Source organism: Ovis aries, chromosome 9, assembly GCF_016772045.2.
Source record: "Ovis aries strain OAR_USU_Benz2616 breed Rambouillet chromosome 9, ARS-UI_Ramb_v3.0, whole genome shotgun sequence".
NCBI lineage: Eukaryota > Metazoa > Chordata > Mammalia > Artiodactyla > Bovidae > Ovis > Ovis aries.
This window is the reverse complement of record NC_056062.1, coordinates 56103210-56122463: the sequence shown is the minus strand read 5'-3', so window position 1 is coordinate 56122463 and position 19254 is coordinate 56103210. Positions and strand designations below refer to the sequence as shown.

General features: G+C 43.2%; 1 long non-coding RNA gene across 2 annotated transcripts; it reads left to right on the top strand.

Moving 5' to 3' along the window:
- The first annotated feature begins 2798 nt into the window (after positions 1-2798).
- On the top strand, positions 2799-17368 carry LOC132657181 (uncharacterized). 2 transcript variants are annotated; one of them, XR_009594968.1, is made up of 4 exons: positions 2799-3315; positions 9397-9546; positions 9635-11922; positions 13576-17368. It is a non-coding gene; the product is annotated as an uncharacterized LOC132657181 (long non-coding RNA). The 2 variants fall into 2 exon arrangements; XR_009594967.1 differs by lacking the exon at positions 2799-3315 and having other exon boundaries at positions 8967-11922.
- The last annotated feature ends 1886 nt before the right edge of the window (positions 17369-19254 follow it).

The following is a 19254-nucleotide window of genomic DNA, read 5'->3' as shown; positions in this document are numbered from 1 at the left end:
TCTCCAGTCCTTCATGCTGTAGATTCTGAAATATTAATGAAGGGATGTGAAAGCAATGGGCTTCATTCTCACACCCAGCCCCAGTGGAAGCAGAGGCAGAGAGTGGGAAGATGAGAAATGTCCTCATTTTGCAAAACAAAGTACTTCTCCAAGTTGCCTTTTTCCTGAACTATCTGCCTCTGCCACTCCCAAGGTGATTGCTTAAAATACAGATTCCAGGGCCCATTCTACACTAACTCTACCTGGAAGACGGGGCTTTGTGATTTGCATTTTAAATCAACCAGATGATATCTTTGTTTTTTGTTGACCTACCAATTTCTATGCGTCTGACTCTCACGTAAATACTACAAATTGTTAAGCTCAGTTAAATACTCAGAGAATACTAAATCATCATTGAACTTTACTATTGCAAATGTAATACCTTTCACTTATAAAGCAGCATTGAAAACAATTTTATTGAAGTATCGTTGATTTACAATATTGTATTAATTTCTCCCATACAGCAAAGTGATTCAGTTATATATATACACAGGTACATTCTTTTTCACATTATTTTCCATTATGGTTTGTCATCATAGGAAACTGAATACAGTTCCCTGTGCTATAGAGCAGGACCTTGTTGATTACCCATTGTATATGTAAAAGTTTGCATCTGTTAACCTCAAACTCCAAGTCCACCCTCCCCCACCCCCTCTCCTTGCAACCACAAGCCTGTTCTCTGTGTCCATGAGCCTGTTTCTGTTTCACAGATAAGTTCATTTGTGTCATATTTTAGATTCGACATATAAGTGATATCACATGGTATTTATCTTTCTCTTTCTGACTCACTTCACTTAGTAGGATCATTGCTAGCTGCCTCCATGTTGCTGCAAATGGCATATTTTGTTCTTTTTTATGGCTGAGTAGTATTCCATTGTATTACATATGTACCTCATCTTCTTAATCCATTCATCTGCCAACATTTACGTTGTTTCCATGTCTTAGCTGTTGTAAATAGTTACATAGCAGCATTTTTAACCATTCAAAATGTTTTCTATATATAACCCTCTGAGGCAGGCAGGGGAGGTATTATTACCACCATTTTAGAAATGTGATTGAGTCCCCTGCAGTTTAATGACTTGGGCAAACAGTGCTGGGATTTATCAGCCTGAAGTTAGTACTGGTGCTCAGATTTTCTAGCCTTATTTCACTGCACACTTGATGTTATAAGACCCAAGACACAGAGAAAGCTTATTAAAGTGTTTCTTAGAAATAGTGTTCAGGAAATAGTGTTCCTGAGCTGAAATCAGCACCTTCGGAGTGCCTCCACGTGCTGTTGAGGGTGCTGTGCATTTGCTTCTAAAAGATGAAAGCCAAGACGGAGCCCTGGGCACCGAGGAGCAACAGGAATCTTCAAAACAACAAAAAATCTCATTCCTCTTTTGTTCGTCCCTTTCAATTTTCTGGCCTTTTCCCTCCACTCCCTCTTTCTTGTAAAGACTCAAACTCTGAAATAATTATATGAAATTAAGTCGGTAAAAACCAGGCTTGTTTCCTTGAGATTGATGTGTTAACATTTGGGGCAGTTTTCTCAGGACTCAGGGAGACTATTATTTCTGAGCTTGGCTGCAGAAATCTTCCTCTTTCCCTGGGCAAGGTAGAATCTCCACCCACGCCCACCCCCTCAAAACGGTGTTTCTTCACTCCATGACCCTTCTCTCCACGGCGCATCCTGACTGGGAGCAGAATGCATGTAGAAGTGTTTTTAGGCACCCAAGGTATCGCTTACACTAGTCGGAACTACCTACTGTGGAGAGAGAGACTGAATTCTAATGGAGGGTTTCTTTGCACCATGTTTGATATAAAGGTTTGATTCTTCAGGATGGCAAGCCTCAGACTCTGGGAGTCTGGAGGAAGTGAGGAAAATACCAGTTCTATATCAAGAGATAAGCAAGCAAGTTGGTTGTTAGTCAAAATAATTTTTTTCATGCAAAATGTATCACTGTAAAAAAGTAGTAACAGGGTTTCCCTGGTGGTCCAGTGGCTAGGACTCTGGGCTCCCATTCCAGGGGGCCAGGGTTCAATCCCTGGTCAAGAAACTAGAATTCATGTGCTACAATAAAATTTGAAGATCCTGCAGGTAGCAGCCAAATAAAGTATAAAAACAAAAAAGTAATAACAGTTTAAAAAAAAAAAACCCTCCCCATCACTGTGTGAAATAAAATTAACAAAAGATGGAAAGATCCCTGCGCTTCTTTGCGTTGAAAAATGACTTGGGTGCTCAGTGCTGAATCTCCAAGTTCCTGAGGCCGCCCTGGAGGAGGGGGCGGGGGTCAGGTTTAGGAGGTGCCAGCCTGCCGTGACACATCATTCCTAATGATGATGCCTTTGTGAACTCTTTCCCTTTCGCTTCACAGGACTTGTAAAAGGTACCCGCAAGCCTCTGCCTTCCTGTGCCTCCCTGCCCTGAAGTAGAAATCTTGCAGGAAGTGCAGAGCAAAGTTCAAAGCGTTCTCCATCAAAAGAAAGTGCGCCTGATCTGGTGTAACATGATTACGTGACAATTAGCCACCCCCCCAAAAAAAAGCCAGGCCTACTAGTGGATTGTGCTGGCTCCTTGCAATCTTCACATTTCTAAGAGCTATTTATCACTTCCCTGTTCAGGATAAAGATGCACTCTCCCAAACTGAACACCACTTAGGGTCTAACCCCTGGAGGAGGGCATGGCAACACACTACGGTATTCTTGCCTGGAGAATCTCCATGGACGGGGAGCCTGGAGGGTTACACTCCATGGGGTGGCAAAGAGTCCCACAGGACTGAACAATTTAGCAAGCATGCAGGCAGGGTCAAAGCAGCTGGTAGTTTGGGGCTGTCTGGGGATGGAGAGTTATAAAGAGGTGGTGATGAAATGTCCCCACCAGATTCAGAGGCGAAGAGATGAGCTTATAGGAGAGAGGACAAAGAAAAAAGAAAAGCGAGGATCTGCAGACCCGGGGGCAGACTCTGAGCTCTGGCAATTTTCTGTGTAACTGCGAGGTTTCTTTCCTTGCTATAAAACAAGCCCAGTTCAACCGATGTTAAAAGAGGGTTAAAAGGGGCTATAAATCTTTCTGGGCAATGAAGATCCAGGGAAAACTCAGCCTGATGTCTTTTACATCTGTTTCAAGTTCTCAGCCTCATCGGACTCAACTGCCTTTTCTCCAGAGATAACTCACGAGCCCAGTTCAACCCGCTGAGTGGCGGGTATAGGGTGTCACACCCCTCGGAGCCCGGAGGATGAGGAGTGAGCGTCCGGGCAGCCGCCAAGCTCCTGAGGCTGGCCCACTGACACCCTGTAAGTCTACACCCCGGAGCGGTGGAGGGGAGGCGTTGGGACTGACAGCGTCAATGGGCAGCGCACACACAGCCGGGAGAGGGGAGCCTGGGCGGGTGGGAGCGCGCAGGCTGAGGTTGGTCACACGGAGATTGAGTTTCAGCTGAATTAGATCAGAGCTGTGGGAAACAGCACCTCCTTCACACACACAGCCGGTCTCCTCGGATGATGTGGGAGGGCGGCTGGGGAGACGGAGGCAGGCAGCTGCGCTGAGGTCCCAAGTACAGCCCGCAGCAGCCCTCAGGGACCTTAATTACTGTCTCCCTCCCCCCAGCGCAGGGAGGCGGGGTGGGGGGCTTTAGGCGGAGAGGCTCCGGGGTATCAGGGAGAGATGGGGCGGTCAGCGCTGAGGGCACAAAGCGGTGTGGGAGTGAGTCTGTGTGTGTCTTTGAAGGACGACGGCGTGATGATGGAAGTACGGGAACGGCGCTGTACTTTAGGTCCACAGCTGCACGAGGCAAACTGCAGAAGGCATTTCGGTGCGGTTAACGCCGTATCTTCAGGGTTTTGATGTTTCATAGCATTTCACTAACATGCAACTTGAGCTTTCATGAATACCATAGCTGTGTTCGCTGTTACCCACTGGTCCTCTAATCACCTGTCTCTGCTTAATAGCCCAACACCATTTCAGTGACCCAGAATACCACCTTCTTTAGGGGAGGCATTGAAGAAGTGGAAGATGGAGGGGAAGTTTTCAAATTAAAACGGGGACACTTCCAGTCCGATTAAAAAGGGCAAGAAGTCAGCGGCTTTGAAATCCGCCCCCTCTGGATGACTGGGAAAAGCCGCTCTAGGAGACAGTGGAAACACCCTTGTTCTAAACTAGCACCAGAGTGGCTTTCTCCAGGGCAGGGAGCGCCTGGCATTCGGTCCAGGACGTTTGAATCAGAGAGCCTTCAAATGATCCTTTTTTCTTTTCCTGTCACTCAACAAGAGGCTGGAGACAAAAAATTCTTCCAGGAACTTCCCCTGAACCAAGCAGAAAACAACAGCAGGCTGCCTAGAGAGCTCCCTAACCTTTTTGGTTTGCATGTCAATTTCAAGCTCACTGCGGCTGATGAGAAAATGAAAATGACCTCGAACAATTGCTCACTGAAAATGCCATATTTGTTACCATACAGGGTGCTGTGCTTAGTTGCTCAGTTGTATCTGACTCTTTGCAACCCGCAGGGTTCCCCCCACATAATGCTCTTTTTCTTAAGAGAGAGAATTTTCTGGAGTTTACACAGCGTGTGGGACTGAGGAAACCAACCAGGCTGCTCCGAGTGGATGGCTTGTCACCCCTCAGTAAAGAGATACCCAGAACAGAAACAGTGTGCTGTTCAGGATCTGGCTCAACATTTGAATTCTTAGGCAGTTGCCGCTTCCCTGGATTTCTTGCGATTCACAAAAAGAGACGATTCAAACACTAGCAAGAACTCAGGTGTTGTTTTGAATTCTCCTAGCTTAGGTGGATTCCCCAAAAGGGCATAGGGAAAGTTTGCAGGGAGCCCATGAGTCACCCACAATTAAAAATGTGTATGTAAAAATGCTCGGAGAAGGCAATGGCACCCCACTCCAGTACTCTTGCCTGGAAAATCCCATGGGTGGAGGAGCCTGGTGGGCTGCAGTCCATGGGGTCATGGAGAGTCGGACACAACTGAGCCACTTCACTTTCACTTTTCACTTTCATGCATTGGAGGAGGAAATGGCAACCCACTCCAGTGTTCTTGCCTGGAGAATCCTAGGGACGGGGGAGCCTGGTGGGCTGCCATCTATGGGGTCGCACAGAGTCAAACATGACTGAAGTGACTTAGCAGCAGCAAAAATGCTGTATGACTTCCCCTGTCCCCGGGAAGAGTTCTTACATCTTCAACAGATTTTCAGGACCCTAAGACTCTGATTTAAGAACTACTGGTTTTACTTTTCACATTTTATTTGTTTATTTTTGGTTATGCCAGGCCTTCCTTGCTGCATGTGGTCTTTCTCTAGTAGCAGACAGCAGGGACTGGGCTCTGGGCACAGCGCCTGGGCTGCTCACTGCCACGGCTTCACTTGCTGTAGAGCACCGGCTCTAGGCACGCGGGCTTCAGGAGCTGCGGCCCGCAGGTTCGTTAGTCGCGGTGCATGGACTTAGCTCCTCTGCTGCACGTGCAGTCTTCCCGGATTAGGGGTCAAACTCGTGTCCCCTGAGTTGGCAGACAGATTCTTATCCACTGCAACACCAGGGAAGTCTAGAACTACTGTTTTATATTGAAGATTTTCCAAAGGCAATTTCAGTGGTTGGAGGGGGACATTGGCCTCCCTCAGTCATTGGTTCTACAAAGAAAAATATATTGTGCCACAGTGGAGGCTGGCTGTTTGCTTCATGTAACTCAAGGGAAACAGTAACGGAGGGCGCACAAAAGCAGAGTGTCCGCAGAGTCACTGCTGACGTGAGTACGCTGAGCGTGGGGTATGCCTATCCCTGGAATTGATCCAGGCATTTGACACCTTGATCCCAGAAACTGTGGCAGTGTTCTGGGAGGATTATATTGTTGAAGAGAGAAAACATAAATGAGAACCTTAAAGAGCTTACAGTCTAGTCCAAACTTGCTAAACCTCTTAGAAAAGGAAGTTAGATAAATACAGAGTGAGATTGGATTCATCCCATGGAAAGAATGTGCCCTGGCCTGCGGTGGTACAAACCTCTTTCTGCCAAGGAAGGGAAGGGTTCCTGGGGGAAGAGGTGGTTGTCATAAAATGTCTTGAAAAATGACAAAGATACCAGAATCACCACAGTCCTCTGCTTGGAGTTCCAAATTTGATGTTTAGCTGAAAATTGTAGACATGTTTTGCCTTAAGAAAATCCAAATTTTAGGGACTTTCCTAGTGGTGCACTGGATAAGAATCTGCCTACCAAAGGAGGGGACATGGGTTCGATCTCTAGTCCGGGAAGATCCCACATGCCGCAGAGGAAATAAGCCCATGTGATGCAACTACTGAAGCCCGTGCTCTGCAACAATAGGAACCACCACAGTGAGAAGCCTTTGCACTGCAATGAAGAGTGGCCCCCACTCGGTGTAAGTAGAGAAAGCCCACATGCAGCAACGAAAACACAATGCAACCAAAAATAAATAAAATTTTAAAAAGGAAAATCCAATTTGTATAAATAAATGATTTCGAGAAGCAGACAAATTGGGGATGGTGATAATTTACATCAAATAATAGCTATTCTTGATGCCAGATTCCTATGAATGAAATTTTACATATTGTATTTCAAGTAACCTTATTTATGACAACTCCGTGGAGAGGTACTTATTTTCCCATTTATCAGATAAGGCTTAAGAAGCTTAAAAAACTTCTTTGTTGTTACTTCTCAACTGAGTGGCAGAGAGACCAAGGCTGAAAGCTAGATGAGGCCATCTCCAAAGGCCATTACCTTATAGTCTCCACTAGGTAGCTTCTCAGCCCAGAGGAATCTGTTGCTTTGCTCAAAATGTCAAGACTCCAAATTCATCTTATAGATGACTTGATTTTCAAACACCAAGGAAAAAAAGGAATGGCTAGTAACCCAGTGCCTGCCATCTCCCTGATACTATGCCAGGAGACACAAGTCTCTCATTTTGTAAAAAATGAAATTTGACAAAAAATTCAATTCTTGTGGAATATTTTCAAAATACATTGATCAAAGTCAGTTCTATACAGGCAAGTTGTCTCTCACTAAAAACAAACAAACAAACAAACAAACAAACACAAACTGGTCAAAACTTTCCCAGGGCAGAGGGTGGATGGCACTATTTTATATCCTATGCCTAGTAGAGTATCTGCCATAGCTCAGTAAGTAATTACTGAATGAATAAGCAAGTATTTAACACAAGGGTGAACTATTTTGAGAACAGTGATTAAGAAGTCTTATTCCTTAAAATGGAACCAGGAGGGCTTCCCTGGGGGTCCAGTGGTTAAGAATCTGCCTGCCAATGCAGAGGACGTGGGTTCAATCACTGGTTCGGGAAGATTCCACAAGCCTATGCACCACGACTAATGAGCCGATATGCCCTAGAGCCCTTGCTCAGCAACAAGAGAAGCCACTGCAATGAGAAGCCTGTGGACCACAACTAGAGAGTAGCCCCTGCTCGCGGCAAACTAGAGGAAGCCCAAGCACAGCCATAAATAAATAAATACAAATTTGAAAAACAGAAGTAGGACATGGGCACTGGCCATGAAGATATGGGCATAGCTCATTATACACCAAAAGTGGACTTGTTTGCAGAAAACTAAGAATAGTCAGAGAGAAAATAAGCTGCAGAGAGCTCGATTTTGCAACTTGAAAAACTATACTTGGCTTTTCTATTGTTTATTTCTATTCAGATTGAGGAAACGAAAAGCTCTTGCTAGTTGAAACTTCTACCCTGATAAAAAATAATAGCTACCCTTTTCAGAGATCTCAACGAACAAGCCTTGTGATTTGCTTTCCTTACAGCACTGGGATCTATATGATTTCAAGCATAATCTCTGCCTTCTCCCCTCTCTCAGCATGTATGTGTGTGTGTTTGATAAATATTGACATGTCAGGGATCTTCGGTATTGGGGAATTAACTTTTAATTTTTTGCTTGGGAGTGCAAATAGTTAATAAAAATATAATGCTGTTGGTGAACCAGAGCTTGAAAGAATGAACCACTTTTGAGGCCAGCAATCATGGGCTTGAATTGCAGCTTAAGAAAGGTCATTTCTGTTGAAAAGTATCCGGAAGCAAGTGCTACCAAGGGGAACTTTGCCTTTTCCAGACTTGAATATACGCTTAAAGCTGTGGATAACCATCCCTCTTGCGAAATGCAGGGATTCAAGCACTTAGAGCGTTGATGTAGATGCTATCTTAAGACTGTTTGCAGGTCTCTGGTATGGTCAGAGTTCATGGAAGGTAAAGTGGTATGAAAAGTAAGCTGCCTTTACATGGAGAGACCCAGGCTGGGTAAACCCAAGGAGGAACACACCAAGACACATAGTAATCAAACTGACAAAAATTAAAGACAAAGATAAAATATTAAAAACAACAAGAGAAAAATGACAAATAAACTACAAGGGAACTCCCATGAGGCTATTAGCTGATTTCTCAACAGAAACTCTCCAAGCCAGAAGGGGATGGCATGATATATTTAAAGTGATGAAAGGGAAGAACCTACAACCGAGAATACTTTACCCAGCGTGACTCTCATTGGGATTTTATGGAGAAAGCAAAAGCTTTCCAGAGAAGCAAAAGTTAAAAGAATTGAGCACTACTAGATGGATCTTTGTTGGCAAAGTAGTGTCTCTGCTTTTAATATGCTCTCTAGGTTGGTCATAACTTTTCTTCCATTTAGTTATGTTTCTTTTAGCTTACGTTTTCCAATTTCTCCATCTCTTTTTTCCTTTCTTTTTTTGATGTTCTTTCTCAAGCCTTTATCAAGCATAGTAGAAAAGCTTTTGTATACATATATATAAATAATATGTATAATATATATATTTTAGAAGTCTTATGAATCTTTGTCTAACTAAAAAGTTTATGACATTTTGATTCCACTTGTTTGACTTAGAATGAATAGAATGCTAGATTTCTAATTTTAAAAATAGATATGCAACAAGCAACAAGAGTTTACTGTATAGCACAGGGAACTATATCTTGTAATAACTGAATAGCACAGGGAATTATATCTTGTAATAACCTATAATGTAATGATGTAATAATAATGTAATCATCTATAATGGAAAATAATTTCAAAAATAATATGTGCATATGTATAACTGAATCACCTTGCTGTGCACCTGAAACATTGTGAGTCAACAGTACTTCAACAAAATATATATATTAAGGAAGAAAAACGTTAGCTGCTTCTGGTTTTTAGCTCAATCTTTGCTTGCGTGTATCTCTTCGGGCCAATAGCAGAGCATGGTAGAGTCTGGAGGAGGCAATGCAACAGGGAAGGAACTTTGTATTCTATTACAGATTAATCACTAAAGAAATTTGCCTATGAGCTTAAATTATAGGTGACGGTGCATCTCTGGCTACACTGCTTCCCAGGTAATAAGTGTCAAGCTCTGTTTAGTTCACAGGAAACATCCTGACTAGGCTCACCTGTGAATAACGCCAAGAAGGAAGAAATTAAGTATCCCTTCCAGAGTCTGACCAGAACCAGGGAATGTTTGATTTTACTGCCTCCCCTTTTAGTATAAAAGATGTCTGAATTCTAACTCAGGTAAGATGGTTCTTTGGGACTCTAGTCCAGCATCTTCTTGGTCTGCTAGCTTTCTGAATAAAATCAGTATCCCTCCTTGCCCCAACAGCTCTTCTCTTGTTTTATTGGCCTGTCATATGGCGAGCAGCAAGAGCTTGGACTCAGTAATAGCAATAATGATCAGATTCAAGGCTCTTCAGGAAGCTTCTCTTGGGCTTCCCTGGTGGTCCAATGGTGAAGAATTTGCCTTGCAATGCAAGGGACACCAGTTCGATCCCTGGTCCAGCAAGATCCCACATGCCGTAGAGCAACTGAACCCAGTGCCACAACTACTGAGCCCACGCTCTAGAACCCGTGAACTGCAACTACAGAGCCCACTCAAGGCAATTACTGAAGCCTGTGTGCCTAGAACTTGTGCTCTGCAACAAGAGAAGCCGCTGTGATGAGAAGCCCAGGCACCACAACAAAAAGTAACTCCCGCCTTCCATAACTAGAGAAAACCCTCGTGCAGCAAAAAAGACACAGCATAGCCAAAAAGTAAATAAATAAAATAAATAAATCTTGCTCCCCTAGTGGTTCAGCTGGTAAAGAATTTGCCTGCAGTGCTGGAGACCCGGGTTCAATCCCTTGGTTGGGAAGACCCCTTGGAGAAGGGGACGGCTACCCACCCCATGGATAGTCCATAGGGTCACAGTCAGATGTGACTGAGTGATTTTCACTTTAAAAAAATTTATCTTATTGCCTGCTCCACAGGATACAAGTACGTATCCCGATGAGGTTGTTCCAAGGATTGAGCCATCTTTCTTTCCTTTCTTCCTTCCTCCTCTTTCTTCTATTCATTCACTAAATCTTTTGTTTTTTTAACACACCTCATCTGGTGTGACGGAAGATACAAATAAGCACTCCAAGTCCAGGGGGCAGTATAGGTTAGAGTTGCGCACAGCTGTTGGTTGAGCAGGGCAGAGGAGGACCCAATCATTGGCAGTCAGGGACAAGGAGGATTTTTCCAGAGGATATGATCTTAAACTGAGCTTTGATGAGCACAAGAAAAGTTTTTTAGGAACAAAAGAGATGGTAAGGCTCTCCAGGCTGATGGTATGCCATGTGTAAAAGCATGGAGGGGTTGGGGAGAGGGCAGGCAAGGGAAATTGTGGCAGATGTTGAGGGTAGATGTCATCCTACCAGAACCTTGAGCTGTGTATGGAGCCATCATGGGAGATGATGTCAGACCGGGTAAGATTTGCTAACATTTACTGTGCACCTGCTCTTTTCCTGCATTGTTCTAAAGGCTTTCTTTATTGACTTAGTTCATCATTACAACAGCCCCATGAGGTAGGTATTAACATGTCCCCTGTTTTACAGGTTCACAGGGAGATCAAGTATCTGTCCCAAGAGCACACAGCTAGAGAGAAGCCAGGATTCACCCCAGACAGTTTGACTCCAGAGCCTGTAGTCTTGATGGCTATGCCAGGCTGCTGCTCTGACAGCCTCAGGTTTGCCTTGACAAGTGGCCAGGGAGAGACTCTTTCCTACCCACTGGTCCAGGTTAAAGTGGAAGTTACCATGAATGTGGATGCCAGTTTTTCCTTCTTTAGATCAAAGTTGCTCATGATGTTTTACTATCAAAATATCAATGCTGAGGGTAGGGACCATGTCTGTTTTATTCACTGATGCATGTTCAGTACCAAGCACAGCACCTGTTACACAGTAAGTACTTATTAAAGGTTTATGGGATAAACAATTAATTCATTGATTTTTACCTATTAGTCTTATGATGAAGAAGTGAATTCAGACTTCTTCGGTGTAATATTTCTTTTCTTAATTAAACAAAAGCAAAGCACGCCACTAAAACATTGTCACATATCATATATACAGTTGGAATTCTATGACACAGTCAGACCCAAGACAAAGCTTACAGAGACTAGTTTCTTCCAAAAGTATTAATCAATTGCGTGTGTGTATTCCACTTGTGTCATTGTTATTTCTTTATTTAATATGTGCATTCTTCAGTTTGGGGCTTCCCAGGTGGCTCAGTGATAAAGAATCCACCTGCAATGCTGGAGACATGGATTCAATCCCTAGATGGAGAAGATACCCTGGAGGAGGAAACGGCAACCCACTCCAGTATTCGTGCCTGGAGAACTCCATGGACAGAGGAGACTTGCGGGCTATAGTCCATGGCGTCACAAAGAGTTGGATACGACTTAGCGACCAAACAACAACATCATCAACAAAATTCGTCAATTTGTAGATTATCCAAGCTTCCCACTCCTCTCCCAGTTAACATAAATCAAAAGGAAGGTCCTGTGTGCCTATGATTTTCATAGAATCTATGATGCTTCTTTTGATGATGATCAACAGTTGACTACATTAAACTTTAAAGCTGCAAAAGATTGGGTAAGTGATACAATTAGGTTATACCATGGTCCAAGGGTGGAACTTGCTTAGTGACATTAATGCATCGATTGCTTCCAATATATTTCAGTGTTTTGAACGAAGTGGCTCTTTCCTTTGCAAGAAAATAAAGAGCATGGTAGAAATAGAGATGTGTGCTTGTGGTTTGGTCAGTAAGGAAGGCAAGGCCTTATGTGCTTTGTCCATCAACACTGATAAGCTGTGACATCAGGAGGCGAGGAGGCTCTCCAGCTGTTCCACCTACGCTGGGTCCCAAGTGCCATCATCCCCCACAGGAAGCTGAGGAAGCCCAAACAGAGAGAGGGGAGTGCCGTGAATACACAATCTTCTCCTCAAATGGAGTTTTAGAAATTGGGACCCATGTATGCCTCTGGCCGATTCATGTTGATGTGTGGCTAAAACCATCACAGTATTGTAACGTAATTACCCTCCAATTAAAATAAATGAATAAATTTTTAAAAGTATTACAATCTGAGGGGAGGGGGAGTCATTACAATGGAAAAAAAAAGAAATTATGTGAGTATCCATATATTTTGAACTTCAAGAGACCTTTAGTTTTCTGGGTTTCTTCCTTGTAGCACAAAAGTACATGTTTTGAACATCTCAGTTGGTACAGTTTCTGTAGAAAAACTTTTATCAAAAAAAGCCAAAATTAAAAAACAAAAGACAGTCAAAACAAGAACAAGATAATTTTTTATGAAAAAAAAAAACCACTTTTATTTCTTAAGCATATGTGTGGTTTCAACAGTATTAGATGCCTTTCATCCAATTATGAAAACTATAAATGACTATCACTATCTTGATTTATGTGCTTTACCATTTTGCTGTTGTTGTTTAGTTGTTAAGTCATGTCTGACTCTTTTGTGACCCCATGGACTGCAGCCTGCCAGGCTCCTCTGTCCATGGGATTTCCTAGGCAAGAAGACCGGAGTGGGCTGCCATTTCCTTTTCCAGGGGATGTTCCCCATGGAGCGATCAAAGCTGTGTCTCCTACATTGGCAGGCAGATTCTTTACCACGGAACCACCTGGGAAGCCCATGCTTTATCGTTTACAAATATACAAACATCGATTACAAGATTTTTATTTGTTCGTTTGGCTCTCATAAGCCCTTTCTCAAATGAGAAGAGGTATCATTATTCTGTTTTAGCAAATGAGGAGACTGAGGTTCAGGGCAGATCCCAGCTGAGGGGATTTATCTAGGGCCATGAAAAATAATGTAGCCCAAACAGGAACGCAGTTCAGATTTTAACCTGCGGCCGATCCATTCTGTGGATAAATCAAGAGAAGCAGGGTAGTTGTTACTGAGTGTCCACCATGGGTTAGATAATTTCAAACACGCTACCTCATCTACAACCTCCAGGGTAGGGAACTATTATCAAAGATAAAGAAACTAAGGTTCAGAGAGGACCCAAGACTTCTTAGATGCTTAGTAAATGGCTGAGCCCTTTCACTGAGAAATAATAGATAACCCTGGGAAGAGAGGGGTTGTCTCACTGTCAAGTCACTGACAAATCTTGAGAATGCAAAGCCAGGCAGAGTTTCTCACAAAAGGAAGCTTATTTGTAAAAGGAGAGTTTGGGAGCCCCCACCCCCTTTTGGGGCTATTTAGAGGAGTATTTTCTTTTCCTTTTCAGGAACCATATCTTCGCTCCGTCACCTGCAAACAGACTTCAGAACAATGAAAACCACCCTCTGCAGGATATTGATTCTGATGGAACAAAAGTTGGTTAAGCAAATGGTGGCTTTTAACTGGAGGAGTTCCAGATCTTTCCTTAGTCCCGTCTCTCCACGAAAATGAGCTCTATCCTCACAAATCTACAGAAAACCCGAGTCAGAAGGAAGATTTACGATGGGAGACACTGGCCGGAAGACGGCTATCTGGCAGACTATCCAGAAGCTCATCTTTGTGTTATTAGAGAAACACTCTCTCTCGACAGGATATAGCCTGGTTATCGCGTAATCTTCTCAAGTTTCATCCCCATTCTGCTTACAAATGCCCCCAGTAGAAAGAGATGCATTTCATTAAGACAGTCTTTTTAAGAGGCAGTTTATCCCAGCTGTTGCTGTCTGTCTTAAACACCTACCTTTTCACCCTTGTGTGGAGTTTACATGTTGATAAGTGCTGTAAAAAGGGAACTTAAGAACTCTCAGCAAAGGAAAAACACCAAGGCTGTCGGTGGAATAGAAGTAAAAAAAAAAAAAAAAAGAGCCCAGGAAGCTTGATGTTCCAGAACCACGCCCCACCCCACCCCACCCCCTCCTCAGAGAGGAGACCCAGGTTAAGGCTTGCTTGCCCTGGGGGCTTGGGGTGACCCCAAACACTAGGGGCTGTAAACACTTTTCCAGTCACATAAACAGGAGGGATTCTTTGCCTGACACTTTGGAATTTTCCTGTCAGGAGCCGGTGGCAAAACAGAAGTGATAGATGTAGGTAGAAACAGGAGAACCAGACTTGGATCGGACTTGGAAGGTTTCCGGCTCCCCTCCCCCAGACCTCTCTCTCCTCAGCACCTGATTTGCACACTCAGTTGGCCCAGTGGGATTTGCCGGCAAATGACCTGTGGGCTTTCTCTTGCTCCTGGCTCTGTAAGCACAGCCAGAGGCTCTTGGTTTGTGTGTGCTTAGTCACTCAGTCGTGTCCAACTCTTTGTGACCCCATGGACTGTAGCGCCTGCCAGGCTCCTCTGTCCGTGGGATTCTCCAGGCAAGAATACTGGAGTGGGTTGTCATCTCCTCCTCCAGGGGATCTTCCCAACCCAGGGACTGAACCCAGGTCTCCCACATTGCAGGCAGATTGTTTTAACCATCTGAGCCACCAGGGAAGAGGCTCTTGAGGGGCTACTATGTCTGGAAGATTTTCATTGTGAGGGGTCAGGAAGTTAGTATTGAGCGCTCAAAGGGGAAAACAAGCGAGTTGGTTCCAGAGCCCTGCCAGCATCCCATGCAGCCTACATTAACTGATGGGGATGTGGGGCGGGGGGAGATGCTCCTTTGTTGGAGAGGAAGTAACCTGGGACTCCAGTCCACCCGATCCTGCATGAGGGGCTGTGGTGTTTGAAGTTGGGACTGGTGGGCTCAGGAAGCTGGCTGCATCAGGTTCCCATTAGCTCAGGCAGTGACACAGTGGGTTCACACCATGACATGGTAGCAATTAAGCCTTCTGCTACTGGTCCTTACCCTGGGGTGAGGTTCTTTTCTTCCTCACCCATGTGACTTCAAGCCGCCCTGGTTTCCTTACGGCTGGATTTCCTGCAGATTCCTGTTGCTTCTGTCTACTCTTCTGCGACCACTTATTAGACCACACAAATTGCAACAATTGTCTCCATCACACAGACTCTGTCCCAGATCCGCAATGCATCTAGGAGGGATACTGCCTCTCTCTGAAATGTGAGAGTTACTTCCTATGTAAATAGTTGGATTACCCCAAATCAGAGTTCATTCAATATTGAGGGAAAATATACTAATCATCATACATGCATACCCTGAAGTAAACTAAATTATTCCTCCCCACCCACATTACTTAAAACTGTGGTTTAAAACAATTATCTCCATCTTCAATGATGAGAGAGGGAAGACACAAAGAAATGACAGCACTATGAAGTGGAAAATTTAAAAGATAAAATTATTATTTCTTTTTTCAAGGAAGAAGAATATTTCTACATATAGAAAAAGCATCTGGGGTTGAACTTTGAAAAACTGCAAGAATTTGGAAACTTGGAAGTCAGTGGGATGAAGAAAAGGGCATATTAGGAGAACGAACAAAAGCTTAGACACTGATGGATGCTGTGAGAAGTAAGACTATGTTGCCCCTCGGTGTCTGTGGGGATTGGTTCCAGGAGCCCCTGCAAAGGGTGCTCGAATCTAAGGATGCTCAAGTCCCTTATATTGAATGGTGAAGGATTAATACAGACAGTCCTCTGCTGTGTCTGTGATTGGGTGAATCCACGGATGCAAACCCTGAGGATGCAAGCTTTGCGAACATGGAGGGCCAGCTGTACAAGACACAGTTTCTGCGTTCAAGAGGCAGGAAAAGAAGCATGGGTAGGAAATAATTTAGAGGACAATGTAAGACATGGTACAGGTAAATCACTTCAGATTTAGGTAACGAACTGCGCTATGTAAACAATCAGTGCTGTTTCAAGTAAGGGAATTGTCAACATTCAAAGAAAGAGCTGGGTCAGACTTGAGGAGCAGTGGGATGTAGTTAGATGTTTAGGGCTGAGTGAAGGGCATTGATAGGAAGGAAAAACGAATGGAATGAGAATTAGGCAGGCCATGTGCTGGGGACCAGTGGTTTGCAACCCTCAGTGTGTTGAGAAGCCTCCAGAGGATCTCTTAACATACGTGGGCTCCACGCTGGTGATTCTGATTTAGTGGGTCTGGTATGGGGTATGATGAGTGGCATTTCTATTAATAGTAAGTTCCCTGGTGATTTCAGTGCTCCTGGCTCAGGAAATCACCCTTTGAGAAGGACTGCTGTAGACAGAACAGCATGCCCCAAGCCCAAGCACTTATCTGGCGGAAATACTGGAAAATCAGACTGTCCAGGGAAATCCACCCAAGAAGTACTAAAAGCAAGTATGCTGTTAACTCTCTTTATTTTCCTTACTGGTGATTCTCCATCTGAGTGGCGCAATAAAGTTTTTTTTTTTTTTTTTTTTGCCAATTCCCAGATGGCTTCTTGGTTGAGAATGAATTATTGTGAAAAAAATGAGGTTTTAGTGCCTCCAGAAGAAACTACTGTGGTTAAAGCTGGATGTTGTTGTTTAGTCCCTCAGTCATGTCCTACTCTTTGCGACTGCATGGACTGTAGCCCACCAGGTTCCTTTGTCCATGGGATTTCCCAGGCAAGAATACTGGAGTGGGTTGCCATTTTCTTCTCCAGGGGATTGTCCAGATCCAGGGATAGAACCCCCATCTCCAGGTGGATTCTTTACTCCTGAGAGACCATGGAAGCCCTAAAGCTGGACATTGGTTCCAAAAAGACAGCTTTCATGATCCCTTATATAGCAAGCGTATTTCTTAAATAGCTTTGCCGCTACCAGCAAGTGTGGTCTTCCATGGGATTGCTGTTTTGGAGCTTTACATACTGGATGGCCATCCCACCTTAGAATCCAAGCATTAAAAACACTAGCCAGGACCTCCCTGGCGGTCCAGTGGTAAAGAATTTGCCTGCCAGTGTAGGGGAAATAGGTTCTATCCCTGGTCCCTGGTCTGGGAAGATTTCACATGCCGCAGGGCATCTAAGTTCGAGAGCCACAACTACTGAGCCCATGTGCCCTAGAGTCCCTGCTTCGCAACAAGAGAAGACACCGAAATGAAAAGTTCCTGCTCACCACAACTAGAGAAAAGCCCATATACAGCAATGAAGACCCAGCACAGCCAAAAATAATAAATAAATAATTTTTAAAAACCCCACTGACCAAAGCTACCTTGCAAATCATGCATTTTTCTTGCTTTTCTCAAAGATTTACATCCTTTATTGTCTCAAATATTATGTAAACATGTTTTAATACCCCTTCCATAATCTTTCTGCTTTTGCATATTTAGTGAAACCTTACCACTATTGTTTCCCCTTATTTTTGCAGGAAAAAAAAAAAAGCAATCCTGGTTAATGTGAAAAAACACATCTAAATGTGAAAATGTTTAAAAAATGTCTTCCTTTTGTCTGAAAACAATTTCATAATCTTTTTTCTATTGCATGGAGTTAGTCATGAGTTTCTCCAGGACTGTGCTGGCTTGACTGAGGTAGGACTAGTTTCCTGTATACTTTACATAATATTATGTGTATTTAAAGATCAAGTTCAGGTTATAGTAGGCTATCCATTGCAGATGAAAATGTGCAGTGTACTTTCCAATATTTCTTTTAATCTTTTGACAATTTAAGATGAGTTGTGTAGTATGCAAACCACAGTAATTAGATATCATCACTATAAACACAATAGCATAATTCATATTTATGAAGTACTGATGTTATATGAATACCAAAAATACATGATTGTACTGTTCAAATTTTGAATTGAGTAAATAGACAAAATAACAAGGAGGGCAATTTATTTTATAGCAGTGAACCAAATTGATCTGTTTTTCATAATTCAATAAATGAAAGTCAGCTAAGGTATATCCATTTTTAGGGTATTTATGTAGAAAAAAATGACATATTTTCATGTAATTAGGGGCTAACAGTGCTCATTTATTCCTAAAAGCTAAGAAAAGGGAATTTTGCAGATAAGAGATAGGTAGGAAAACACTGCATGTGTTCAGATCTGAAGAGGGCCTTTGAGGGCACGGCTGAGGAATTCACAGTGACTTGATGACAGGGTAAGAGAAAAATCCTGGGTTTGTCAGAATTCCTGATTACTTGACCAGGACTCTATGCTATGTCAAGGGGGCACTGGTGGATTAGAAAAGAATTTTTTAAAAATTTACCATAGTTTTATTACCTACTGGCATTTATTACCACCCCATCTCACACTTTAAGCAACTTAGTAAAACAGTATCTTGAATGAAAATGAGTTAAATGCAAGAAAGTTTTTTTTCTCTAACCCAATAGAAAAGATGTCATTAAAAAGTTTTTTTCCTTGGTCAGGTGTATTTTTCTGTGAAGAATATTTATTAAACAGAGATCGTGTCTCCGTTCATGGATGACATCTGGTACACATTTTCGCTTGTGTGTTCCAGCTAGTGCATTTATATCTTGTGTTTGTTAGCTGTAGACATGGAAATTTCCAGCACAATACAGAAAGTTGTCAATGCCAGGTGTCACTTTAGAGAAAGGAGACTAGACTTTAAACAAATACATCGGTTAATTCATTTAAATGTCCTTTCTCACACTCGCCAGGGAGAACAAACTTCTCATTTACATTGTACTCTCAAAACTATGTTAGAATTCCTCCAGTGTTTGCCCTCAGGCTAGTTAATGAGTCTTCCCCCGCCATCCAGCTACCCAAGAGATTTGGCCTCATTATTTAATCGTCACTTTGGTTTTGACCCAAAGTACAATACTCAGTTTGGTTGACTACCTCACGTATCAAACAATGCTTAAATGGTTTTTGGTTCTTTCAAAAAAAAATCAAAACCACCAAAATCAAATCCATGTGGAGAGATGATGACATGATAAAAGTAAGGAGATATGAAGGAAAGGGCCAAGAGGAGGTCAGGAACGCTGTGGGAAACAGCAGCATCCTCAGAATCCTTGTGGCCTTCCAAGGAGACTCTACCGATGGCATTAATTATGATGTTTGTGGAAAATGGTGTGGCCATTTCCCTGGTGGCTCAAGATTCCGCCTGTAATACAGGAAACGTGGGTTTCA